Source organism: Fragaria vesca, linkage group LG1 (genome assembly GCF_000184155.1).
Source record: "Fragaria vesca subsp. vesca linkage group LG1, FraVesHawaii_1.0, whole genome shotgun sequence".
Classification (NCBI taxonomy): Eukaryota; Viridiplantae; Streptophyta; class Magnoliopsida; order Rosales; family Rosaceae; genus Fragaria; species Fragaria vesca.
Genome location: NC_020491.1, coordinates 14,650,224 through 14,664,691, shown reverse-complemented (window position 1 = coordinate 14,664,691; position 14,468 = coordinate 14,650,224). Strand labels below are relative to the sequence as shown.

General features: G+C 40.0%; 1 protein-coding gene across 1 annotated transcript in view; it reads left to right on the top strand.

Annotated features, from left to right (window-relative positions):
• The first annotated feature begins 10,115 nt into the window (after positions 1–10,115).
• Positions 10,116–14,468, top strand: part of LOC101297389 (disease resistance protein At4g27190-like) — a 22,758-nt gene continuing 18,405 nt past the window's right edge. Inside the window, exon 1 of the mRNA XM_004289314.1 lies at positions 10,116–10,667. The gene's annotated coding sequence lies outside the window, so the exon portion shown is untranslated. The remainder of the gene's footprint in view (positions 10,668–14,468) is intronic.

Below are 14,468 nucleotides of genomic sequence, written 5' to 3'. Positions count from 1 at the left end.
CAGTAAGCACCTGACAACCCAGAATATGAGACATACCTTTGCAACGGATAGCGGGTGCCGGACGTGGATGAAGAGGCATCAGGGCTGAGCAGAGCAGCATGATGGGTCTTGTAGTCACGAAGATAGGAAGGTGGTTGGTGGAGGCGAGTGGAACGACGAAGAACAGGGGGTTGTGGTGAGGCAGCACCGGAAGGGGACGGAGGCTAAATTTGGGAGGGTGGTGGTGACGGCTGAGGGAACGGTGATGGTAGCATGGAAGGAGAAGAAGCAGTTGGCGAGGGTGGAGGAGAAGAGACATGGGGAAGCGAAGAGGAAGGCTGTGGTGGCGCCGGATTTGCCGACGGTGGAAGGGTGGCGTCGGGCGGTGGTGACGATGCCAATGAAGTCGGGTCCGGTGGCGATGGTGAGTTGGTTGGAGGCAGGTTCGATGTAGGGAGAGAGGAGGCCGCTGGTGGTGAAGTGGGAAGGAGGAGGATTTTGGTGGATTTGATGTCCTCGCAACCTGCATAACATGAGATGTTTGTGAGATATCTCGACGAGCTGCCGCCTCCATCTGCCTCTCATGTTGAAGGATCAGACCATGAACCTTCCTTGTATTTGGAAGTGGACTCATCATCAGGATTGACCCGCGAATAGTTGAGTAAGATTCATTCAACCCCATGAGGAACTGCATAACTCTCTCTTTCTCCTCCCGGTCAAACAACATCTGCATAGCATCACAACTACAAGCAAGAGGTTCCTGGTAAGAGGATAATTCATCCCAAAGGGCTTTGAGTTTAGTGTAATAGATAGAAGCAGATTGCTGACCTTGACGACACTCGACGATCTCTTGCTAAATTTGATAAATCCTTGAATCATCTCCTTGAGAGAATAAATTATGGAGATCTCTCCACACCCCAAATGCTGTATAAGAGAAGATCACTCCACGCGTGATGCTTGGTTGAATCGAGTGAACGATCCATGATAACACCATGTCATTGCAGCACTTCCACATAGGGAACCTTGGATCGGTGTGTGGAGGTGGTTTTATTGTACCATCAATCGGTCCTATCTTGTTCTTGGCGCTGAGGCTAAGGCATATAGCTCGGCTCCATTCTCCATAGTTGTATCCATCCAGCAATGTACTAACTAGTTTGAGCCCTGGTGTATCAGATGGGTGTAAGGTCAAAGGGTTGGGTGTGTCAAAATCATTCACATCTTTGTCTTTAGATGAAGGAATGAGTTTGGTGTTTTGTGATTCTGTGGTTTCAATGACCTCAACCATGGTGTCTGTGTTTGTTTGTGGCGGAAGTAGTGGGTTGTTTGTGGCGGAAGTAGTGGGTTAGAGACACCAGAATCGGTGCTCTGATACCATAAACAAGTTGGTATGTGATGAATGAGTGTTTATTGGATGATTACAATCGTACAAAGCTATGCTGTAATATACAAGTTCCAGAAGCTATTCTAGGTAAGGAATAATTACAATAAACCAGATCCTACATTCACTCCTATATCACTATCTATCCATCAATCATGCTAGCAACAAATCAGCAATATACTTTCTTCCTTTAACAGTGACATCCATTAGATAATATTTGTTTCTGCTATAGATTATCCTTTAACAATCAAATAACAAATGCGGAAACAAATATTGCTAGGCTTGTTAGCAGTCAAAGGAACGAAAGCGCTATGCAAGCTGTAATTTTTTTTTTCTATTCAGATATCTAACGTCACTTAATGTCGTGAACATGTGTAAGATTTTGCTGAACCTTTTAAAAAGATTTCGAGTATTTGATTCCATATTGATCAGTTAATAAAAATTACATGACCTACATATGATGGAGGAAGTATGTGTTGGTTATGATATATGTGTTGAAGATTGAACAAGAAGTCTTGTTGGTTTTGGTACGTCCACCAAGTATTTTTGAAACATATATGTTTAATTTGTTTGTGCATGGCTGCATATGCATTGTCACTTTAAAAATACATTATGCAATTGTATTCATTTTTGTGTAAGAGTGCCTTGTGTTATGATTATGATTTTATTATTATTTACATTAATAGAGAAATTTTAAATACACACCCTTAATCTCTTAATACACACCTTTATTATTTTATGTTTCTATTGAGATTTTATAGGTAAGTTAAATGACCAAAACAAACATCTATTATTAAAAAAAAAAGCTCTAGAAGTATTTTTTTCAACGTCTTCTACCCTAAAATCGTCGAAAGCATGTCTTCTCCCCTAACCCCAACTTTTCTCCACAATTCATTTGGGTTGTTCTTTTTTTTTTTTTTTTGTATCTAGATCAGCTTTAGTTTGATCTTGCATATCATATTGTCAAGTGCTGCATCTTTATCATGACATGTTTTATCAAATAACTAGCTATCTATGTTCAATAGCTACTGTACTTCTACAGTTCTACTAGCTTGTGAATTTTGAAAACTTGTATTGGTGATTTGGAGTTGGGATATAACAATAATCATTTGATCATAAATTGAATAATGATAACCAAAAATTTCTAGCAAAAATTAGACGAAATAATATGTAAAAAGAGGTACCAAATGGTAAATATACATTGATTAAATTAAATAATAGAATATTTCATAAATTAAGGACATTTTAGACAGTCTGGGATGTGTATTAAGTATAATACTGAAATGAAAAACTTGATAGGTGGTGTATTAAGTAAAGGGTGTGTATTAAGATATTAGAGGTGTGTATTTAAAATTTCTCAATAGAAAAACATGCAAAATAAAAGAACAAGAAAAGAAAAAACAAGGAAACAGACTTTTAAAGTTCTAAGAGAGTTGCAATTATATGCTGAGAGAATTGATGTGCATCTGAAGTTTTGTGTTGAGTATGTATACTTGTGAGAATAGGGCTGGATTATCCCTAATGTGAGAGAATTGATATGCTAACAAAAATGATGTGCATCTGAAGTTTTGTTTTGTTTTTCTAGAACATCTGAAGTTTTGTATTGAGTATGTATGATTGTGAGAATAGAGCTGGATTATCCCAAATCTGAGAGAATTGATGTCAATGATGTGCATCTGAAGTTTTGTATTGTGTATGTATGATTGTGAGAATAGATCGAGCTACATTATCCCAAATGTGAGAATAGCAAAAGCATATATTCTTGAAGTTGTAATTTTCTTTTAACAAGTGACTCTTCATTAAATCATGAGAAAATGTGGTGGATGTGGACAAGATTTTGCTAAACCTCGTTAAAGGATTTCTAGTTTTTAACTGATGAGTTCGTAAATACATGAACTATGAACTATGATCATGGATGCAAGTACAGATAATTTGGGTGGGAAAACAAAAACTTCAACACTACAGATGATCCTCAGCTCATAATTTCTGGAATATATATTCGGTGCTTGAATATACATCAACTAAATTTCAGTGCATGAAAGTCCTTGGTCGACGAATACATAAACATATGTCATTTTAGTGTATTAGTATATAATGACGTCGTGGATTACCAGCACTGACCATATTGAATGTGTTTCACATTCCAGTAGCTATTGGGATTTCAATTAATATCAATATCTTTGTTGTTGGCAGTAGCAAGAGGCATGCAAATAGGATCGTGATCAGGGTCGTCTTTGGTGTCGATGTGCATGCAAGAGCAGCGTTGCAGAGAACCAAAGAAGGCTGACATCACGTTGTCGACGAGCCAGCCACCTAAATCGTCGAGCTTTTTGCACATCGGAACAGTATTCCCACAGCTTGTAGTGATGTTTTGTGAAGCAGCACTACTCCTAGTGGCCTTAGGCTGCTCAACCTCAACCGCAGCCGGTAAGCCTCCGCAATAGCAGAGACTGGGGCAACTCCTTGAATCCAGAGACTCGGAACGTAGAGGATGATACCTATCCATTATAAGAATGAATAATTGATAGAATGGAATAGATAGTCTGTTATTGATTCTGAATCGTATACATATACATAGACTTCTAGCTATTCCTACAAGTCAGGGATCAACTACAATTAAGGATATCTATTTACAATAGGAAAGATATGGATATCTGATGTACAGCTAATATATGCAGATCTCTATTCTAAATAGGAAAGATATGGAAGATTGATTCTCTAACACTCCCTCTCAAGATGGAGAGTGGATATCCTGCACTCCCATCTTGCGAATCATAGGAACAAAGATTTTCTTCCCCAAGGGCTTTGTTAATACATCTGCCAGCTGATGTGTAGAACTCACATATCTTGTAGTCATAGAGCCATCTTGAATCTTATCTCTAATGTAATGACAATCCATCTCAATGTGCCTAGTACGTTCATGAAAACAGGGTTAGCTGCAATATGTAAGGCAGCCCTGTTGTCACAATACAATAAAGCAGATTCATGATGTGGAAGTCCCAAGTCCCTTAACAAAGATCGAAGCCATGACAACTCACAACAAGCTCCTGTCATGGAGCGATATTCTGCCTCAGCAGATGAAAGAGAAACTGTTTTCTGCCGCTTCGATCTCCAAGAAATCAATGAAGGTCCGAGAAAGACACAATAACCAGTAGTAGACCTTCTAGTAAGTGGACAACCTGCCCAATCAGAATCACAATAGGCTCTCAACCTGAAGTCACTAATTGATGAAAAGAACAAACCTTGACCAGGTGCACCCTTCAAATAACAAACAACTCGAAGGGCTGCTTCCATATGAAGTCTTCTAGGTTGATGCATGAATCTACTCAAGACATCTACAGAATATGTGATATCAGGCCTCGAAACAGTCAAATATATTAGTCTCCCAACCAATCTCCGATAACGACCTGGGTCCTTGAGCAAATCGCTCTTGTTGGACAATTTCATACCTTTCTCCATTGGAGTATCAATAGGGGCAGCACCCAACAACCCCGCATCTTTGATAATTTCTAATGCATACTTACGCTGAGAAATAAAAATTCCACCTCTAGAAGCAGAAACTTCAATTCCCAGAAAGTATTTTAAATCACCAAGATCTTTAAGGCGGAAACTGCTATGTAAAAAACCCTTAATCTCAGCAATACTAACAGGATCATTACCAGTAATCAGAATATCATCAACATAGATTAAGAGAGCAGTGAATGACTTGCCTTGTTTCTTGGTGAATAGAGAGTAGTCAGCCCGAGATTGTACAAAACCAGCTGAGCGGATAGCTTCTGAAAATTTAGAGAACCACTGACGTGAAGCTTGTTTCAACCCATACAATGATTTATGCAAATGACATACCAAGTGCTCCTCCCCCTGTCTCCGGAGACCTGGCGGCGGAGACATATAAATTTCTTCATTGAGGTCACCATGAAGGAAAGCGTTATTGACATCTAACTGGTGGAGAGACCAACCACGAGCAGCAGCTAAGGCAAGCAAGCAACGGACTGAAATGATTTTGGCAGTAGGGGAGAAGGTGTCATGATAGTCAACACCCTCCAACTGTGTGAAACCTTTGGCTACTAACCGCGCTTTATACCGTTCGATGGAGCCATCAGACTTGTGTTTGACTTTATAAACCCAACGGCAGCCAATGGGTGTCTTGCCGGCAGGGAGAGAGGTGAGGGTCCAGGTGCCATTAGCCTGAAGTGCTGCCAATTCGGATTGCATTGCATCGCGCCATTCCGGAATGACAACAGCTTCTGAATAAGAATTGGGTTCTGTGACAGCACTTGTTTGAGCAACAAAAGATCGATACGCAGGCTTATACCGATGATATGAAACATAATTGGCCAGTGGATAACGCGTACCTTTGGTCGGACCTAGCATGAGAGAAGGCGATTGGTCGGAGCAAACGCTGGAACAGATGTAATCATTGAGCTTAACAGGAGGGCCGGTTTGGCGACTCGAGCGACGGAGAGCAACAGGTTCAGGTGCGGGTTCGGGAGCAGTGGAGGCGGGTTCGGCAGGGCGGTGGTGCGACCGGAGGAAGAGGTGGCTGTGGTGTGGACGGGTTCGGGACCAGTGGAGGGACTAGGGCGGGTGAGGATTCCGACACCGGAGGCAAATCGGGCGGATTAGAAAGAGGAGAAGTGATTTCGGGTGGCGGTCCTTGGGTTCTAGGTCGGCGGGAATACTGCTGAATGACGGGCGGAGGAGGTGGAGGAGGAGGTGGTGGTGGCGATGTGGAAGGAGGAGATGGTGGCGGCGACGTGGGAGGAGGAGGAGAAGAAGGCATATCGATATTTGGTTTTGAAGAAGGAAGAGAAGAGTGGGTGTCCATATTAAATATGGAGTCAGAGAGAGAAGAAGTGGGATGGGTCAACAAGGGAGGTTGGGCCGGATTCGTGGGCTATTGGAGATATGGTGGATCTGGGCTGGACAGAAGAATAAGGAAATATATGTTCATGAAACTTCACATTCCGACTAGTAAAAACCTTTTTAGTTGATAAATCATATAACTTGAAGGCTTTTTGACCGACGGGATAACCAATGAAAATGGAACGGATGGCACGTTGGTCGAATTTGTGAGATGGGTGAACATTAGTGGCATAAGTTAAACATCCAAACACCCGAAGATGAGAAAAAGAAGGCGGCTTCGAATAAAGAAGTTCAAACGGACTTTTGAAAGAAAGAAGTGGTGACGGTAACCGATTAATGATGTGAACAGCAGTGAGGACACAATCTCCCCAAAATTGGTTAGGGAGATGAGCTTGAAACTTTAAAGCTCTAGCCACTTGGATGATGTGACGATGTTTGCGTTCCAAAACCCCATTTTGTTGAGGCGTGTAAACATAAGAATGCTGAAAAACTACACCATTATCTTGAAAGAAAGAACAAAATGAGAGAAATTCGCCACCATTGTCCACGAAATTTTTTAATGCGAGAGTCAAATTGAGTGAGAGCGTAGGAAAAGAAGTGTTTTATAAGTGGTTGTGCTTCATTTTTGTGTCGCATTAAAAAAATCCAAGTGAAACGTGTATAATCATCAACAATAGTGAGAAAATAATGCGCACCAGAAAGTGAGGGATATCGATAACGACCCCAAATATCACAATGAATAATCTCAAAAGGTCTTGTAGAAGAAATAGTACTGACACCGAAAAGTAAACGACTCTGCTTAGCCAAAGGACATATGGGGCAAGCATTATTAGGCTGAATGGAAAAATTCAAATAGTTTTTGGCAATAAAACTTAGACAAGGAGATGAGACATGGCCTAGGCGACTATGCCAAATGTCAGTGGATGAAATGGTAAGATTGCAGGCTGGTCGGCTAGTGGATGAGGAAGGGCTGGTTACAGGCTTCTCCGTTGCTAATGCCGCCAGATAGTATAGTCCTTCACGTTGTTTACCCAAACCAATCGTCTTCCTCGTAGCCAAATCCTGCAAAACACACCAATAAGGGAAAAATGTCACTGAACAATTTAGACCTCTCGTCAGACGACTAACTGACATTAGATCTAAACTTTAAAAGTAGGCACAGACAACACATCATGTAGATAATATGTGGTATTTAGAGGCAGAGATCCTTTCGCAACAATATTCACTTTCTCTCCACTAGGCAATAATACTGGCGGTAACGAGCAATTTTTACTCGTATGGAATAATTGAGAAGATGAAGTAATATGATCAGTCGCTCCGCTGTCAATAATCCAACGGGAAGCGACTTTAGACAAACCTGGTTTGGTCACCACATTAGCTTTGGAACTAGAGACTTCACGTTGTTTGTTAAGAATCGACAAAAACTGCTTGAACTATGATAATGAAATTACAGGTTCCTCTTCACTCTTCACTTCAGATACTTGATTAGCAGAAGGAGCACTTGGAAAATTGCTTGAATTTGCCGTAGAATTTTGTTTTGCTTTAGGATGGCCTGGTGGATATCCAATGAGTTGATAGCACGTTTGGACCCAATGGCCCATGTCTCCACAATTAACACACTGAGGCCTGCCTCTACCTCGGCCCATGGATCGGCGCACTTCTTGAGACGCAAAAGAAAAGCGTCCTTCTGGACGATGTTGTCCAGGGCGGTCAGATCGCTCAAATCTTCCTCCCCTAGCCGAATTAGAATTGGGCCTATTGCTATTCCTTACCGCCATGGCTGCGCTTGAATCCAGTTCTGATGTGGTGTGTGAAACACTGAGAAGGCGTTGTTTTTCTTCTTGAGATATAGCAGCATATGCTTGGCGAACAGTAGGGAGAGGATTCATCAATAGGATCTGTCCGCGAATTGCACTGTAAGTCTCATTTAATCCCATTAAGAATTGCATCAATCGCTGTTGATCTGCTTGTGCTCCATGTGCTGTGTCTGAATATGTGGCCAATTCATCCCAGAAACTCTTCAATTTCGTGTAGTAGGTAGAGACAGGGAGTTGTTCTTGACGATGAGAAGCAATTTCTCGTTGTATTTCGAAAATGCGAGTCGCATTCTCTTGAGAAAAACGCTCATGGAGATCCTCCCAAACTTCATGAGCATTAGGATAGTAGGTCACACTGTCAGCTATTTCTGGATCGCAAGAGTTGACGATCCAGGAATGAACCATATCATTGCAACGCGACCAAATCGCATAGCCTTCAGGGTCAGTTTCTTCTGAGGGAGCCTTGATGGAACCGTTGACGAATCCGAGCTTGTTCTTGGAATTTAAGGCTCTAACCATAGCCCTTTTCCAACCAGAAAAATTATCCCCATTTAGGAGTTTGGAGACTAGGACTAAGCCAGGATGATCCGAGTGGTGGATGAAGTAAGGATTGGAAGGTTCTGCCTTGAAGGGATCGGCATCTGAACCGGAACTGTTTGGTTTTGGTGGAGGAGGATCACCGCCTGATTTCGGTGGAGGAGGATTATCACCGCTTGATTTCGGTGGAGGGATATCATCATTGGACATGGTGATTAAAAGAGAGATGGGTAGGAGAATGAACCAGGAACTCACTCCCGCTCTGGTACCATATAAGAATGAATAATTGATAGAATGGAATAGATAGTCTGTTATTGATTCTGAATCGTATACATATACATAGACTTCTAGCTATTCCTACAAGTCAGGAATCAACTACAATTAAGGATATCTATTTACAATAGGAAAGATATGGATATCTGATGTACAGCTAATATATGCAGATCTTCTATTCTAAATAGGAAAGATATGGAAGATTGATTCTCTAACATCCATGAGTGGCGTTGATGGAGAAAGAAGTTAATATGGCGTAGAGTGCAGCGATGCCATTTAGTGGACCTAGAACTCAGACGTACGTAGCTATATATGTAAACCCAGAATAAACTGAAATCAGAATCCGGAGAAAGGATTGCTTTAACTTGGAGTAACCTAGTGAATTAAAGATTTACACTAGAATCTCAATCAACACCATTAATTAACTTTGGCACCCGGAGTTCGAAAGCTATATATAATTTGCTTATCCATCAGTTTCAGGACCAAAAGCATCATTAGGTTGCCCCAATACTTACTGATGCTTGGTGATACATATATAGTAGATGGAGATTTTATGAACTTTACCAAATTTCAAAGGTCTATGCGCTTCAAAGTTCTAAGGAAGATGATCCGTGAGAAAGGGAGTGGACTTGTGTGAAAGTAGCATATATATTTAACAAGGTAGAAATCAGTACGTAAGGAGATTACCTGCAGCCTGTTACTTAACAAAAATTAGTCTCATAGTGTAGAATCCAGAAGCAATAGGAATACTTTTCGGACGTCAATGAAACACATCAATTTTCAAGACGATCTTTCAAATCTAGAAATGCTGGTGCTGCTTCACATCTCAGCCGATGACACGAAACTATATCCCTATGTTTATGTCAACATGGCTGAGCTATACACAAGACTTAACCCTCCATTTTTCTATTTAAGAGGACTTTGTTATTTTGTATTGGAGAAGAAACTCCCATAATATATAAACTTGATTACTTAATCCCAATTAGTGATCATGCTGAGAACCGGTGTAGATGTTGCCCAACTTGCCATGTTTAGAGTGGACTTTCACTAATAATGCCACTGATCAACACAAATAAACAACTTCTTATTACAAATAAAGAACTAATTAACACAGCCATGTGAGGTTTGAGCTATCAATTTCTAAATTATAAAGAATTGACTTTGTCATTTCTTTCTCATGGTCTACTATTCACATGTTATAACACAGCATGCATTCAGACTCTGAAATTTTGTTTATATCCATGAGTGTTTGCTCCTTTCTGATTCCTTGAACGAATCGAGATATCGCTCATTGTTTGCTGCTTATATCCATGAGTGTTTGCAATCTCTTTGCTTATACAGTTATACTGCGTTCATATTGCAGCAATCTTCTTTGTTGAAGTTTTTCTTGTTATACTTCGATCAGAAACAAAATTAACCATTTTCAAACAATCCTGGTTAATTTTGCTTTGTCTTTCGTTTGATTACTTCTGTTCCTTTTCCTTTTACCTGTACTTCAAAAAGAGCACCTCACAGATATCCCAAAAGCGAAGGAAACTACCTCACTTTGCTCGAAGTTCATTTTCCTTTACTAGGGAGATTGTATTTCATATATATACTTTCATCTTCTAATTAAGCAAAGGAATTGAAGATAAACTGCTTCATTCTGACTAGCTGATGATGGGATACACGGCTAGCTACCAACCCCCGCATGCAGTATCCATCTTCTGTGGAGGGATGACCCGAACTTCAGTGCTCTAAACCTTCTTGCACCAACTCCTACAAGACAGAACGCAGACTCTTAGTTCATGTCCTACGACCTGTTGAACCAGCACAAGGTACGTACATCCTCTAAGCTTCATGTCATTCCTTTTCTTCCTACATATAATTTGAATTCGCTTTGAAGTTTGATATATAGTTGAGTTCACTCTGAAAATTTCTTCTTTTGATTTAGATCAGCCGATTAAATTAATTTTCGTGCTGTCGGAAATGATTACATGTATATTTCTTCCAAAATCAAATTAGCACGAGCTTAATGTAGATTTACTATTCAATAACAAATGTTTTTATAATTGAACTTTGAAAACTTGGTTTGGCTAGGGCATGTTTTGCTCTTTGTTGTTGTTTTAGTTTTTACATCTCACATAGAAAGTATGTATGTTTGATATAAATGAGCTCTTTGAGTAGGTAGTAATTTGACTAATTTCCTAATATAAGGTGGTTAGAATTCATTTCATTCAATATGTACGGAGCGGATTCAGTGCACCATGGTTCACTTGAACCATTTACTTTATTCTAACAATCAAAGCAAACGTTGTTATGACCAAAAAATTCGAAGAAACCCAGTAACTACAGTAAAAATATCTATATGCCTCGCTTCACCTCCTCGCCTCCAAAATCCTTCTCCCCCATAAACTTCATGAGGTCTCGTCCTCGCTCGCACTCTCAATCTCTCCGCCAAGGAGATCGGAGAAGACATCACCAAGGAGACCGCCAAGGACTAGAACTCTGGAACGGCTTCCGCGTCACCATCAAGCTCACCGTCCAGAACCAGGCCAAGGTCTACGTCCCTGCCGCCGCCATCGTCGTCAAGGACCCCAAGGAGTTCGAGCTCGACCGGCGAAGACGAAGCAAAAGGTTGTGGTCGCCGACTCGCCGCCGTTATAAGACCTAACGAAGACTCTCGAATCGCCGGGTTATGGTTTCAGGTCGATCGGGTCGAAGAGGCTTGAGTCTGCTGGTATACCCAATCTCATTTCAACCTCTATGTGCCCAATCTCTTTTGTCTTAGGAATTCTTAAGAAACTTGAGATTCTTAGTATAAAAGAACTTCCTATTAAGAGCATCTCCAACGATCTCATTTGCCAGGTGGACAGAGCAACTGTAATAATTGATGCAATCCTTTCCAACCGAAGTGTCAAATCCACATGGATGACACGTGGTTGACATTTTTCAGAGACATTGTCAAGTTTGACACAGCCCATGAGAATTGTTTTTTTTTTTTTCTTTATTGTTCTTTCTCTCTCTCTCTTCCTTCTCTCTTTCTCTCTTCTTCCCTGCATATTTCTTTCTCTCTCTTCCTTCTCCCTTAATAAAATAATACATATATTTGACATCTTGGTTGGAGGAGAAATTATAGCATAATGTCATTTGCCATCACTACCAGGACAAGCACTTTAGCCAACGAAAAAGTTTCGTCGGCCTGTTAGCTTAATTCGTCAGCTAAGATTTTAGCCGACGAGTGATAGCTAAATTAAAAGCTATTTATTTTTCTTATTCTCCTGCAAATTTATCGATTGTAATATAGAGAAATAAGGGTCTCCCGCAGAGGATTAAATTAAACTAAAAGCTTCAACAAATGTCACAAAACGTGACTGGAGCTCGTATTGAACAGAAGTCGAAAAATAAAAGAAACACCTAACCTAGAATGCTCAGAAAAACACGAAAATTTACAGAGGTGTACTAGACACACAGAGCATCTAGCACACAAAATTTGAGATAATTCGGAGTTGATTTGATAGGGAAATAAAATACGGGAACATGACGAACAGAAGATAAGAAAACTGAAAACTGATTTCAAAGTAGTTGAGAATCAAGATAATGAGACTAGCTAGGGAGGAAGTATCCACCCCCGACAATCACACACAACACACTTTGTCCAATTTGTGTCCAACTAACTCAATTGAAGATGCTTAGATTAACTTGGTACGCTTGAGCACAATCTATTACTCTTTCTTACTGTGTACGTTAGGCAGGAAGTGCTCTACACCTAAACTATTCTCAAACATTGTAACCTAAAGGTACGTTTATTAGGTTAAACAAGCATAGATCAATAAGCATGAAAAGAGTTTGAGCAATCACTAGGCATCACAATAAACTTAGTGCCTTGCTAAACCTAGGGTTTCGTCTACTCGCTAGTGAAAACTACCGATTACTTCTCTAGACAATTTGAGGGATCCGATATTGACCCAAGCATCAAATAATCAAAGTAGTAGAACCCTAGCATGTATACTAAGTAGGCCTCCAAAGCACACACACAAAGAATTCATCGATGAACAATCGGTGAACAAAACCTCAATCTTATTAATTGCAAAAACAAATTGAAAATCAAAGCAAGTTATGAATCATGTCTAGGGGCTTCAACAGCCCCCTAGCTACTAGGAGTTTAGTTACACATAATGAAAATTAAAAACACAAAAGAGTTCATGGAAGGGGAAGACAACAATAACCGAGCTTGGAGAATCCTTGAGAAGAGATTGATAGTGTTCCGTCTGATTCTTGTGTTTTTTTTTCTTCCCGACTTCCTTCTTTTTCCTCGTTTTTCTTGTGTATCAGATGATATTAGGGTTAGAGAACCCTCAATTTCCGTCCATGGGCCATTTGATTTGGATTGGGCCTTGAAATTGAAGTTACGGTCCAAATCAGAAATTCGGGCAGACTGACATTCGGCCTTCGTCGGCTATGGTTTCGTCGGGAAAGAGTCGTCGGCAATGACTTTAGCCGACGACACTAGAAGACGTCGTCGGCTATTGTCCCAGAATTTAGCCGACGAATATCTTAAATATTTTGTCGACCATAGTCTGAGACTTTAGCCGACGAAGCATTTAAGATATTCGTCGGCTAAAGTATGTAATAAAAATTTAAAAAAATAACTATAGCCGACGAAATATAGTATGTTTCGTCGGCTTTAGAATGGTTTAGCTGACGAAACATGCCATAATTCGTCGGCTAAACCTTATAAAAAATAAATAAAAATACTATAGCCGACGAATATCTTACATGTTTCGTCGGCTATAAGTCCATTCCAGTAAAAAAAAAACCCGAAATTTCTAAATTACCATTCCAAGCAACCTGCAAAATACACCAAAACAATTCCATATAACCAACAACAAAAGAAACAAACAAATTTTATGCTAGTAACAAATGAAAGGAATACATTGAAACTAATCTAACTCCACATTATTCCAAATTCACAAATAGCTAAACAAAAAGGAAAGCAATAGGATAAATCAATTAGTACCTGAACAGGTGTTGCCAAAATCAAAAGATACTGAATAGCTTCAATAAAAACACCAGGTTTAGATTTAGCAAGGCCAACAACACAAATAGCTTGATCCTCCCCACTATATTCAGGACATTGTCCATCCCTAATCAACAAAGAATGAATATTAATGGACAGTAGGTAGAGATAAAACCCATGAACCAGTGTTCAAAAGCTATAACCGTAGTAAATATTTATATGGAGAAATGTTCGAGTATGATTAAATTGTTTCCTATATTTGTGGTATAATATTTTGATGTAAATACATGCCATCTAAAATATGCAACATATTTTGAACACGTTTCCTGACACGACCCACCCCGAATTTCACCCTGAAACCCAGAGTAAGTCGTGCGGGGACCACCTCCAAGGAAAATTTACTGAAAAGATTAAGAAAATCTCCCTTGCAGATGGACAACCCTAATTCGAAAATTTCATATTACACTCTTAATTTAACGCTTCTGAATATCACATAATATACAAAATTCTAAAGTATTCAGAGCTACTAAACACAAGCGGAAGCAAGAAAACACGAGTAGGTTGAACAGGTAACCTACTGATGAAAACTGGCCGAAAAGCGGGTGACTATGCCTCGTCT